This window comes from Heterodontus francisci, unplaced genomic scaffold, assembly GCF_036365525.1.
Source record: "Heterodontus francisci isolate sHetFra1 unplaced genomic scaffold, sHetFra1.hap1 HAP1_SCAFFOLD_776, whole genome shotgun sequence".
In the NCBI taxonomy this organism is placed as follows: Eukaryota; Metazoa; Chordata; class Chondrichthyes; order Heterodontiformes; family Heterodontidae; genus Heterodontus; species Heterodontus francisci.
Window position 1 is genome coordinate 327,501 of NW_027142102.1, and position 12,500 is coordinate 340,000.

Consider the following 12,500-nt stretch of genomic DNA (forward strand, 5'->3'; position numbering starts at 1 on the left):
CTTCCCGGCCCAAGGCTCGCCTTATTTCGGCCTGCACTTTCGGAAAAGGGTGCATTCCTTTTGGTTAATGATTTCACCAGCCCGGGTCTTAGCCTCTGCCCCGACGGCTAAGTCTTTTGGTTAATGATTTCCTGCGGCTGGGACTACCCTTTCCCCCGCCCTGCAGGCACCCGGGTCGGGAGGCCGTCGGGGGCACTTTCCGGGGCAAATCCGGACCCTTACGCAAGGGAGAGTGCGCCCCCCGCCTCGGCCGGGGGTCAGGCTGCCGCCTATTAAGCCCGACAGAAAACCCGAAAAATGGACGAAAATGGGAAAAAATCCCCATCCGAAAAAGGCTTAAAAGTCGGTTGGGCGGCAGCTAGGGTCGGTCTCTGCAGACCTGGAGGCTCGGGTGGACTCTTGGAATAAACGTCCAAGTCCCGACTTGCCACCTCCTACTACTGTGCAGATACCCCGCCAACCCCCAGCCACCCGAATGACAAGCGTCCGATCAGCGGGACGAATTTGACAACTCTGGCCGGACCTCTGGAACTCCATCCCGGGTAACCGGGGCAAATTTTTCCGCTTGATCGCCCTTCCACTGGTTAACCATTTGCCCTTTCGGACTTAGTCTCTGGACATTATTCGACGGATTTTCTGGTTAACCATTTGCCCTTTCGGACTTAGTCTCTGGGCATTATTTTCGACTTTTTGGTTAATGATTTCATACTTTTTACTTACTTTTGCCCTTTTTGGTTAATGATTACTCTGCTTACTGGTTAACCATTTGCCCTTTCGGACTTAGTCTCTGGACATTATTTTCGAGTTTTTGGTTAATGATTTCACACTTTTAACATATTTTTGCGCTTTTTGGTTAATGATTACTCTGCTTACTGGTTAACCATTTGCCCTTTCGGACTTAGTCTCTGGACATTATTTTCGACTTTTTGGTTAATGATTTCACACTTTTTACTTACTTTTGCGATTTTTGGTTAATGATTTCACACTTTTAACATATTTTTGCGCTTTTTGGTTAATGATTACTCTGCTTACTGGTTAACCATTTGCCCTTTCGGACTTAGTCTCTGGAGATTATTTTCGACTTTTTGGTTAATGATTTCACACTTTTAACTTAATTTTGTGCTTTTTGGTTAATGATTTCACACTTTTTACTTACTTTTGCGATTTTTGGTTAATGATTACTCTGCTTACTGGTTAACCATTTGCCCTTTCGGACTTAGTCTCTGGACATTATTTTCGAGTTTTTGGTTAATGATTTCACACTTTTAACATATTTTTGCGCTTTTTGGTTAATGATTACTCTGCTTACTGGTTAACCATTTGCCCTTTCGGACTTAGTCTCTGGAGATTATTTTCGACTTTTTGGTTAATGATTTCACACTTTTTACTTACTTTTGCGCTTTTTGGTTACTGATTTCACACTTTTTACATATTTTTGCGCTTTTTGGTTAATGATTACTCTGCTTACTGGTTAATTATTTGCCCTTTCGGACTTAGTCTCTGCACATTATTTTCGAGTTTTTGGTTAATGATTTCACACTTTTAACATATTTTTGCGCTTTTTGGTTAATGATTACTCTGCTTACTGGTTAACCATTTGCCCTTTCGGACTTAGTCTCTGGAGATTATTTTCGAGTTTTTGGTTAATGATTTCACACTTTTTACTTACTTTTGCGCTTTTTGGTTACTGATTTCACACTTTTTACATATTTTTGCGCTTTTTGGTTAATGATTACTCTGCTTACTGGTTAATTATTTGCCCTTTCGGACTTAGTCTCTGCACATTATTTTCGAGTTTTTGGTTAATGATTTCACACTTTTAACATATTTTTGCGCTTTTTGGTTAATGATTACTCTGCTTACTGGTTAACCATTTGCCCTTTCGGACTTAGTCTCTGGAGATTATTTTCGACTTTTTGGTTAATGATTTCACACTTTTAACTTAATTTTGTGCTTTTTGGTTAATGATTTCACACTTTTTACTTACTTTTGCGATTTTTGGTTAATGATTACTCTGCTTACTGGTTAACCATTTGCCCTTTCGAACTTAGTCTCTGGACATTATTTTCGAGTTTTTGGTTAATGATTTCACACTTTTAACATATTTTTGCGCTTTTTGGTTAATGATTACTCTGCTTACTGGTTAATTATTTGCCCTTTCGGACTTAGTCTCTGCACATTATTTTCGAGTTTTTGGTTAATGATTTCACACTTTTAACATATTTTTGCGCTTTTTGGTTACTGATTACTCTGCTTACTGGTTAACCATTTGCCCTTTCGGACTTAGTCTCTGCACATTATTTTCGAGTTTTTGGTTAATGATTTCACACTTTTTACTTACTTTTGCGATTTTTGGTTAATGATTTCACACTTTTTACTTACTTTTGCGATTTTTGGTTAATGATTACTCTGCTTACTGGTTAACCATTTGCCCTTTCGGACTTAGTCTCTGCACATTATTTTCGAGTTTTTGGTTAATGATTTCACACTTTTAACATATTTTTGCGATTTTTGGTTAATGATTACTCTGCTTACTGGTTAACCATTTGCCCTTTCGGACTTAGTCTCTGGAGATTATTTTCGAGTTTTTGGTTAATGATTTCACACTTTTTACTTACTTTTGCGATTTTTGGTTAATGATTTCACACTTTTTACTTACTTTTGCGATTTTTGGTTAATGATTACTCTGCTTACTGGTTAACCATTTGCCCTTTCGGACTTAGTCTCTGCACATTATTTTCGAGTTTTTGGTTAATGATTTCACACTTTTAACATATTTTTGCGCTTTTTGGTTAATGATTACTCTGCTTACTGGTTAACCATTTGCCCTTTCGGACTTAGTCTCTGCACATTATTTTCGAGTTTTTGGTTAATGATTTCACACTTTTTACTTACTTTTGCGATTTTTGGTTAATGATTTCACACTTTTTACTTACTTTTGCGATTTTTGGTTAATGATTACTCTGCTTACTGGTTAACCATTTGCCCTTTCGGACTTAGTCTCTGGACATTATTTTCGGGTTTTTGGTTAATGATTTCACACTTTTTACTTACTTTTGCGATTTTTGGTTAATGATTACTCTGCTTACTGGTTAACCATTTGCCCTTTCGGACTTAGTCTCTGGACATTGTTTTCGACATTTTGGTTAATGATTTCACACTTTTAACTTAATTTTGTGCTTTTTGGTTAATGATTTCATACTTTTTACTTACTTTTGCGATTTTTGGTTAATGATTTCATACTTTTTACTTACTTTTGCGATTTTTGGTTAATGATTTCATACTTTTTACTTACTTTTGCCCTTTTTGGTTAATGATTTCATACTTTTTACTTACTTTTGCGATTTTTGGTTCATGATTACTCTGCTTACTGGTTAACCATTTGCCCTTTCGGACTTGGTCTCTGGACATTATTTTCGACTTTTTGGTTAATGATTTCACACTTTTAACTTAATTTTGTGCTTTTTGGTTAATGATTTCATACTTTTTACTTACTTTTGCCCTTTTTGGTTAATGATTACTCTGCTTACTGGTTAACCATTTGCCCTTTCGGACTTAGTCTCTGCACATTATTTTCGAGTTTTTGGTTAATGATTTCACACTTTTAACATATTTTTGCGATTTTTGGTTAATGATTACTCTGCTTACTGGTTAACCATTTGCCCTTTCGGACTTAGTCTCTGGAGATTATTTTCGACTTTTTGGTTAATGATTTCACACTTTTAACATATTTTTGCGCTTTTTGGTTACTGATTTCATACTTTTTACTTACTTTTGCGCCTTTTGGTTAATGATTACTCTGCTTACTGGTTAACCATTTGCCCTTTCGGACTTAGTCTCTGGAGATTATTTTCGAGTTTTTGGTTAATGATTTCACACTTTTTACTTACTTTTGCGATTTTTGGTTAATGATTACTCTGCTTACTGGTTAACCATTTGCCCTTTTGGACTTAGTCTCTGGAGATTATTTTCGACTTTTTGGTTAATGATTTCACACTTTTTACTTACTTTTGCGATTTTTGGTTAATGATTTCACACTTTTTACTTACTTTTGCGATTTTTGGTTAATGATTACTCTGCTTACTGGTTAACCATTTGCCCTTTCGGACTTAGTCTCTGGAGATTATTTTCGAGTTTTTGGTTAATGATTTCACACTTTTTACTTACTTTTGCGATTTTTGGTTAATGATTTCACACTTTTTACTTACTTTTGCGATTTTTGGTTAATGATTACTCTGCTTACTGGTTAACCATTTGCCCTTTCGGACTTGGTCTCTGGACATTATTTTCGAGTTTTTGGTTAATGATTTCACACTTTTTACTTACTTTTGCGATTTTTGGTTAATGATTACTCTGCTTACTGGTTAACCATTTGCCCTTTCGGACTTAGTCTCTGGAGATTATTTTCGAGTTTTTGGTTAATGATTTCACACTTTTTACTTACTTTTGCGATTTTTGGTTAATGATTACTCTGCTTACTGGTTAACCATTTGCCCTTTCGGACTTAGTCTCTGCACATTATTTTCGAGTTTTTGGTTAATGATTTCACACTTTTAACATATTTTTGCGCTTTTTGGTTAATGATTACTCTGCTTACTGGTTAACCATTTGCCCTTTTGGACTTAGTCTCTGGACATTATTTTCGAGTTTTTGGTTAATGATTTCACACTTTTTACTTACTTTTGCGATTTTTGGTTAATGATTTCACACTTTTTACTTACTTTTGCGATTTTTGGTTAATGATTACTCTGCTTACTGGTTAACCATTTGCCCTTTCGAACTTAGTCTCTGGACATTATTTTCGAGTTTTTGGTTAATGATTTCACACTTTTAACATATTTTTGCGCTTTTTGGTTAATGATTACTCTGCTTACTGGTTAATTATTTGCCCTTTCGGACTTAGTCTCTGCACATTATTTTCGAGTTTTTGGTTAATGATTTCACACTTTTAACATATTTTTGCGCTTTTTGGTTACTGATTTCATACTTTTTACTTACTTTTGCGCCTTTTGGTTAATGATTACTCTGCTTACTGGTTAACCATTTGCCCTTTCGGACTTAGTCTCTGGACATTATTTTCGAGTTTTTGGTTAATGATTTCACACTTTTTACTTACTTTTGCGATTTTTGGTTAATGATTACTCTGCTTACTGGTTAACCATTTGCCCTTTCGGACTTAGTCTCTGGACATTATTTTCGGGTTTTTGGTTAATGATTTCACACTTTTTACTTACTTTTGCGATTTTTGGTTAATGATTACTCTGCTTACTGGTTAACCATTTGCCCTTTCGGACTTAGTCTCTGGACATTGTTTTCGACATTTTGGTTAATGATTTCACACTTTTAACTTAATTTTGTGCTTTTTGGTTAATGATTTCATACTTTTTACTTACTTTTGCGATTTTTGGTTAATGATTTCATACTTTTTACTTACTTTTGCGATTTTTGGTTCATGATTACTCTGCTTACTGGTTAACCATTTGCCCTTTCGGACTTGGTCTCTGGACATTATTTTCGACTTTTTGGTTAATGATTTCACACTTTTAACTTAATTTTGTGCTTTTTGGTTAATGATTTCATACTTTTTACTTACTTTTGCCCTTTTTGGTTAATGATTACTCTGCTTACTGGTTAACCATTTGCCCTTTCGGACTTAGTCTCTGCACATTATTTTCGAGTTTTTGGTTAATGATTTCACACTTTTAACATATTTTTGCGATTTTTGGTTAATGATTACTCTGCTTACTGGTTAACCATTTGCCCTTTCGGACTTAGTCTCTGGAGATTATTTTCGACTTTTTGGTTAATGATTTCACACTTTTAACTTAATTTTGTGCTTTTTGGTTAATGATTTCACACTTTTTACTTACTTTTGCGATTTTTGGTTAATGATTACTCTGCTTACTGGTTAACCATTTGCCCTTTCGAACTTAGTCTCTGGACATTATTTTCGAGTTTTTGGTTAATGATTTCACACTTTTAACATATTTTTGCGCTTTTTGGTTAATGATTACTCTGCTTACTGGTTAATTATTTGCCCTTTCGGACTTAGTCTCTGCACATTATTTTCGAGTTTTTGGTTAATGATTTCACACTTTTAACATATTTTTGCGCTTTTTGGTTACTGATTTCATACTTTTTACTTACTTTTGCGCCTTTTGGTTAATGATTACTCTGCTTACTGGTTAACCATTTGCCCTTTCGGACTTAGTCTCTGGACATTATTTTCGAGTTTTTGGTTAATGATTTCACACTTTTTACTTACTTTTGCGATTTTTGGTTAATGATTACTCTGCTTACTGGTTAACCATTTGCCCTTTCGGACTTAGTCTCTGGACATTATTTTCGGGTTTTTGGTTAATGATTTCACACTTTTTACTTACTTTTGCGATTTTTGGTTAATGATTACTCTGCTTACTGGTTAACCATTTGCCCTTTCGGACTTAGTCTCTGGACATTGTTTTCGACATTTTGGTTAATGATTTCACACTTTTAACTTAATTTTGTGCTTTTTGGTTAATGATTTCATACTTTTTACTTACTTTTGCGATTTTTGGTTAATGATTTCATACTTTTTACTTACTTTTGCGATTTTTGGTTAATGATTTCATACTTTTTACTTACTTTTGCCCTTTTTGGTTAATGATTTCATACTTTTTACTTACTTTTGCGATTTTTGGTTCATGATTACTCTGCTTACTGGTTAACCATTTGCCCTTTCGGACTTGGTCTCTGGACATTATTTTCGACTTTTTGGTTAATGATTTCACACTTTTAACTTAATTTTGTGCTTTTTGGTTAATGATTTCATACTTTTTACTTACTTTTGCCCTTTTTGGTTAATGATTACTCTGCTTACTGGTTAACCATTTGCCCTTTCGGACTTAGTCTCTGCACATTATTTTCGAGTTTTTGGTTAATGATTTCACACTTTTAACATATTTTTGCGATTTTTGGTTAATGATTACTCTGCTTACTGGTTAACCATTTGCCCTTTCGGACTTAGTCTCTGGAGATTATTTTCGACTTTTTGGTTAATGATTTCACACTTTTAACATATTTTTGCGCTTTTTGGTTACTGATTTCATACTTTTTACTTACTTTTGCGCCTTTTGGTTAATGATTACTCTGCTTACTGGTTAACCATTTGCCCTTTCGGACTTAGTCTCTGGAGATTATTTTCGAGTTTTTGGTTAATGATTTCACACTTTTTACTTACTTTTGCGATTTTTGGTTAATGATTACTCTGCTTACTGGTTAACCATTTGCCCTTTTGGACTTAGTCTCTGGAGATTATTTTCGACTTTTTGGTTAATGATTTCACACTTTTTACTTACTTTTGCGATTTTTGGTTAATGATTTCACACTTTTTACTTACTTTTGCGATTTTTGGTTAATGATTACTCTGCTTACTGGTTAACCATTTGCCCTTTCGGACTTAGTCTCTGGAGATTATTTTCGAGTTTTTGGTTAATGATTTCACACTTTTTACTTACTTTTGCGATTTTTGGTTAATGATTTCACACTTTTTACTTACTTTTGCGATTTTTGGTTAATGATTACTCTGCTTACTGGTTAACCATTTGCCCTTTCGGACTTGGTCTCTGGACATTATTTTCGAGTTTTTGGTTAATGATTTCACACTTTTTACTTACTTTTGCGATTTTTGGTTAATGATTACTCTGCTTACTGGTTAACCATTTGCCCTTTCGGACTTAGTCTCTGGAGATTATTTTCGAGTTTTTGGTTAATGATTTCACACTTTTTACTTACTTTTGCGATTTTTGGTTAATGATTACTCTGCTTACTGGTTAACCATTTGCCCTTTCGGACTTAGTCTCTGCACATTATTTTCGAGTTTTTGGTTAATGATTTCACACTTTTAACATATTTTTGCGCTTTTTGGTTAATGATTACTCTGCTTACTGGTTAACCATTTGCCCTTTTGGACTTAGTCTCTGGACATTATTTTCGAGTTTTTGGTTAATGATTTCACACTTTTTACTTACTTTTGCGATTTTTGGTTAATGATTTCACACTTTTTACTTACTTTTGCGATTTTTGGTTAATGATTACTCTGCTTACTGGTTAACCATTTGCCCTTTCGAACTTAGTCTCTGGACATTATTTTCGAGTTTTTGGTTAATGATTTCACACTTTTAACATATTTTTGCGCTTTTTGGTTAATGATTACTCTGCTTACTGGTTAATTATTTGCCCTTTCGGACTTAGTCTCTGCACATTATTTTCGAGTTTTTGGTTAATGATTTCACACTTTTAACATATTTTTGCGCTTTTTGGTTACTGATTTCATACTTTTTACTTACTTTTGCGCCTTTTGGTTAATGATTACTCTGCTTACTGGTTAACCATTTGCCCTTTCGGACTTAGTCTCTGGACATTATTTTCGAGTTTTTGGTTAATGATTTCACACTTTTTACTTACTTTTGCGATTTTTGGTTAATGATTACTCTGCTTACTGGTTAACCATTTGCCCTTTCGGACTTAGTCTCTGGACATTATTTTCGGGTTTTTGGTTAATGATTTCACACTTTTTACTTACTTTTGCGATTTTTGGTTAATGATTACTCTGCTTACTGGTTAACCATTTGCCCTTTCGGACTTAGTCTCTGGACATTGTTTTCGACATTTTGGTTAATGATTTCACACTTTTAACTTAATTTTGTGCTTTTTGGTTAATGATTTCATACTTTTTACTTACTTTTGCGATTTTTGGTTAATGATTTCATACTTTTTACTTACTTTTGCGATTTTTGGTTCATGATTACTCTGCTTACTGGTTAACCATTTGCCCTTTCGGACTTGGTCTCTGGACATTATTTTCGACTTTTTGGTTAATGATTTCACACTTTTAACTTAATTTTGTGCTTTTTGGTTAATGATTTCATACTTTTTACTTACTTTTGCCCTTTTTGGTTAATGATTACTCTGCTTACTGGTTAACCATTTGCCCTTTCGGACTTAGTCTCTGCACATTATTTTCGAGTTTTTGGTTAATGATTTCACACTTTTAACATATTTTTGCGATTTTTGGTTAATGATTACTCTGCTTACTGGTTAACCATTTGCCCTTTCGGACTTAGTCTCTGGAGATTATTTTCGACTTTTTGGTTAATGATTTCACACTTTTAACTTAATTTTGTGCTTTTTGGTTAATGATTTCACACTTTTTACTTACTTTTGCGATTTTTGGTTAATGATTACTCTGCTTACTGGTTAACCATTTGCCCTTTCGAACTTAGTCTCTGGACATTATTTTCGAGTTTTTGGTTAATGATTTCACACTTTTAACATATTTTTGCGCTTTTTGGTTAATGATTACTCTGCTTACTGGTTAATTATTTGCCCTTTCGGACTTAGTCTCTGCACATTATTTTCGAGTTTTTGGTTAATGATTTCACACTTTTAACATATTTTTGCGCTTTTTGGTTACTGATTTCATACTTTTTACTTACTTTTGCGCCTTTTGGTTAATGATTACTCTGCTTACTGGTTAACCATTTGCCCTTTCGGACTTAGTCTCTGGACATTATTTTCGAGTTTTTGGTTAATGATTTCACACTTTTTACTTACTTTTGCGATTTTTGGTTAATGATTACTCTGCTTACTGGTTAACCATTTGCCCTTTCGGACTTAGTCTCTGGACATTATTTTCGGGTTTTTGGTTAATGATTTCACACTTTTTACTTACTTTTGCGATTTTTGGTTAATGATTACTCTGCTTACTGGTTAACCATTTGCCCTTTCGGACTTAGTCTCTGGACATTGTTTTCGACATTTTGGTTAATGATTTCACACTTTTAACTTAATTTTGTGCTTTTTGGTTAATGATTTCATACTTTTTACTTACTTTTGCGATTTTTGGTTAATGATTTCATACTTTTTACTTACTTTTGCGATTTTTGGTTAATGATTTCATACTTTTTACTTACTTTTGCCCTTTTTGGTTAATGATTTCATACTTTTTACTTACTTTTGCGATTTTTGGTTCATGATTACTCTGCTTACTGGTTAACCATTTGCCCTTTCGGACTTGGTCTCTGGACATTATTTTCGACTTTTTGGTTAATGATTTCACACTTTTAACTTAATTTTGTGCTTTTTGGTTAATGATTTCATACTTTTTACTTACTTTTGCCCTTTTTGGTTAATGATTACTCTGCTTACTGGTTAACCATTTGCCCTTTCGGACTTAGTCTCTGCACATTATTTTCGAGTTTTTGGTTAATGATTTCACACTTTTAACATATTTTTGCGATTTTTGGTTAATGATTACTCTGCTTACTGGTTAACCATTTGCCCTTTCGGACTTAGTCTCTGGAGATTATTTTCGACTTTTTGGTTAATGATTTCACACTTTTAACATATTTTTGCGCTTTTTGGTTACTGATTTCATACTTTTTACTTACTTTTGCGCCTTTTGGTTAATGATTACTCTGCTTACTGGTTAACCATTTGCCCTTTCGGACTTAGTCTCTGGAGATTATTTTCGAGTTTTTGGTTAATGATTTCACACTTTTTACTTACTTTTGCGATTTTTGGTTAATGATTACTCTGCTTACTGGTTAACCATTTGCCCTTTTGGACTTAGTCTCTGGAGATTATTTTCGACTTTTTGGTTAATGATTTCACACTTTTTACTTACTTTTGCGATTTTTGGTTAATGATTTCACACTTTTTACTTACTTTTGCGATTTTTGGTTAATGATTACTCTGCTTACTGGTTAACCATTTGCCCTTTCGGACTTAGTCTCTGGAGATTATTTTCGACTTTTTGGTTAATGATTTCACACTTTTTACTTACTTTTGCGATTTTTGGTTAATGATTTCACACTTTTTACTTACTTTTGCGATTTTTGGTTAATGATTACTCTGCTTACTGGTTAACCATTTGCCCTTTCGGACTTGGTCTCTGGACATTATTTTCGAGTTTTTGGTTAATGATTTCACACTTTTTACTTACTTTTGCGATTTTTGGTTAATGATTACTCTGCTTACTGGTTAACCATTTGCCCTTTCGGACTTAGTCTCTGGAGATTATTTTCGAGTTTTTGGTTAATGATTTCACACTTTTTACTTACTTTTGCGATTTTTGGTTAATGATTACTCTGCTTACTGGTTAACCATTTGCCCTTTCGGACTTAGTCTCTGCACATTATTTTCGAGTTTTTGGTTAATGATTTCACACTTTTAACATATTTTTGCGCTTTTTGGTTAATGATTACTCTGCTTACTGGTTAACCATTTGCCCTTTTGGACTTAGTCTCTGGACATTATTTTCGAGTTTTTGGTTAATGATTTCACACTTTTTACTTACTTTTGCGATTTTTGGTTAATGATTTCACACTTTTTACTTACTTTTGCGATTTTTGGTTAATGATTACTCTGCTTACTGGTTAACCATTTGCCCTTTCGGACTTAGTCTCTGGAGATTATTTTCGAGTTTTTGGTTAATGATTTCACACTTTTTACTTACTTTTGCGATTTTTGGTTAATGATTTCACACTTTTTACTTACTTTTGCGATTTTTGGTTAATGATGACTCTGCTTACTGGTTAACCATTTGCCCTTTCGGACTTAGTCTCTGCACATTATTTTCGAGTTTTTGGTTAATGATTTCACACTTTTTACTTACTTTTGCGATTTTTGGTTAATGATTTCATACTTTTTACTTACTTTTGCGATTTTTGGTTAATGATTACTCTGCTTACTGGTTAACCATTTGCCCTTTCGGACTTGGTCTCTGGACATTATTTTCGAGTTTTTGGTTAATGATTTCACACTTTTAACATAATTTTGCGCTTTTTGGTTAATGATTACTCTGCTTGCTTGTTACTGATTTCCCCTTTCGGACTTGATCTCTGGCCGTTCTTTTCGACCTTTTTGGATAAGGTTTCCACACTCTGAAATTATTTTGGGCTCACTGATTAGGCGAGATCAAGGGGGCATGCCTGGGCACTTTGGGCTCAGTTTGGGAAGGCGGCGTCCGTGTGCTCCTCCGCCCTTCCCGCACTTGCGGCTAGGTTTGCCAAACTGCGCTGACCCGCAGCCCTGCCTTTTTGCCCACGGCACGGAACGACTCAAGTCTGGCTCCGTTCCAGGCCGTTGCCTCCGGCTGCCCGCCGTCCGGCCGGCCTGGGACGTACCCCGGCTGACGGCGCCGGAGGCCCTCTAGCAGCCACCGGTGCCGCGGGCCAATGGGTCCGGGCGTTCCGGAGCTATCGGTGGGGAAGTGCTCTCCCCTTTTCCTGACGCCGTTCGCCCGAGCAGAGGTGCAGCCTGACGGGACTGCTGTCGCCTTCCGCGGCGCACCGGCCCCTTTCACCTGCCGTCGACCGCGCGGAGCTCGGACCTCCCTCCCCGAAGTTATGGCCCCGGCGCCGGAGGGTGCCCGGGGCCGGGCATTCAGCGGGGTGAGTCTTCACCTTCCCGGTCAGCCTGCGGGGTCGGTGCGCCGGCACTCGACGCCGGAGGGTCCC